General features: G+C 41.2%; 2 non-coding genes across 2 annotated transcripts; both read right to left on the bottom strand.

The window, feature by feature from the left end:
* Positions 1–1,076: 1,076 nt before the first annotated feature.
* TRNAA-UGC (transfer RNA alanine (anticodon UGC)) lies at positions 1,077–1,148 on the bottom strand. Its single transcript has one exon. It is a non-coding gene; the product is annotated as a tRNA-Ala (tRNA).
* A 263-nt stretch (positions 1,149–1,411) lies between these two features.
* On the bottom strand, positions 1,412–1,483 carry TRNAA-CGC (transfer RNA alanine (anticodon CGC)). Its single transcript has one exon. It is a non-coding gene; the product is annotated as a tRNA-Ala (tRNA).
* Positions 1,484–1,697: the final 214 nt, after the last annotated feature.

Here is a 1,697-nt window from a genome sequence, read left to right as displayed (position 1 = left end):
TCACTTGTGTAAGTTAAAGCGTCTCAAAGTTATTGCCATTTAAAGTGACACATGTCAGTTTTGGAAAAAAAGGCCCGGTCTTTAACATACTTTTGGGCCCGGTCCTTAACCGGTTAACTGATAAACCAAGTATCAAAATATCCTTCACACCATACACTATATTGTAGAGATATAGGCATAAAGTGTCCAGTAGGTGGCAGTCTGCTCATACACAGAAACACACAAGGATGAGATCAGCTTCTGTATGGACATATTGGGCACAGATCCTTGTAGACCAGGGCTCGGTGCAAGATGTCTGACACGTGATATTTTATACTGGATTTCCTTGTTACGTCTCCTCCTGTAACTTTCGATTAATTTATTCTATTATATTGGCGGTATTATTTTATAGATGTCACACTCAGTATCCGTCTTCAGATATATCTATATCTACATACACAGATCCAGCATCTCCAAATACAAAAGGGCAGAAAAAAATTCTGTCTACATTTTAGGTCTGTAACCATGGACAGAACTGGTAAAGACTGGGCCCAATAGGAAACATTGACATCATGTGGGACAGACGGGGCTCCCTGGAGGGCTGAAGCAGAAGTGGAGGCAGCAGGGCTGTCAATGTTATATGGAGGAATATGATGGGCCCTATATAAATAAAAATGTCTGTTCATTATACCACAGGCAGTGTATTGTGCTGACTATACTGCCCCCTAGTGTCCAGCACTGACTGTACTGGGGATTCGTAAATGCAGGATGACATTTTGATAGTTGAATCCGTCCTTTGCGTTACGTCCAGACAGACATCTTGTGAATTCCGGCACATTTATCAGTTTTATGGATCTTTGATGTTTTTGTAGTTGTTTATCACATAACATGGAGATACCTGGATGTCTCTGTGTATGAGCGGACTGCCACCTACTGGCCACATTATGTATACATCTTTAGGAATACTGCACATGACAGTGAAGGATATTCTGATACTTGCTTTATCAGATATTACAGTTTCTTGGATCACATCTAGATATTTCTGCTTAAAGTTGAACAAATTCATGTTTTTAGTGATTGTTATGTAAGACAAAACATGGAGATGCCGGGGATTGAACCCGGGGCCTCATACATGCAAAGCATGCGCTTTACCACTGAGCTACATCCCCTATAGGAAACCTCTATAAATCCTCCAATTGCTGAGACAATATACTACGTGTAGCCCTATTGTGCTGATACTACTGGATATTTCTATACATGTATTGTGTTAGCTACACCGCCCCCTAGTGTTCACTATTGACATAGGCTTCTAAAATGGTGAACAGATAATATTTAGCCTTTATAATACAGACGGGCAGATGTTTCCTGAATTCCTGCACATTCCTCAGTTTTCTGGATCTTTGATGTTTTTGTAGTTGTTTATCACATAACATGGAGATGCCGGGGATTGAACCCGGGGCCTCATACATGCGAAGCATGCGCTCTACCACTGAGCTACATCCCCTACAGGAAACCTCTACAAATACTCCAATTCCTGAGACAATATACTACGTGTAGCCCTATTGTGTTGATACTACTGGATATCATTATTAGAGATGAGCGAACACTAAAATGTTCGAGGTTCGAAATTCGATTCGAACAGCCGCTCAATGTTCGTGTGTTCGAACGGGTTTCGAACCCCATTATAGTCTATGGGGAACAGATACTCGTTAAGGGGG

This window comes from Leptodactylus fuscus, chromosome 3, assembly GCF_031893055.1.
Source record: "Leptodactylus fuscus isolate aLepFus1 chromosome 3, aLepFus1.hap2, whole genome shotgun sequence".
NCBI classification, from domain to species: domain Eukaryota; kingdom Metazoa; phylum Chordata; class Amphibia; order Anura; family Leptodactylidae; genus Leptodactylus; species Leptodactylus fuscus.
Note: the sequence above shows the minus strand (reverse complement) of the source record. Positions and strands in the feature narration are given on the sequence as shown.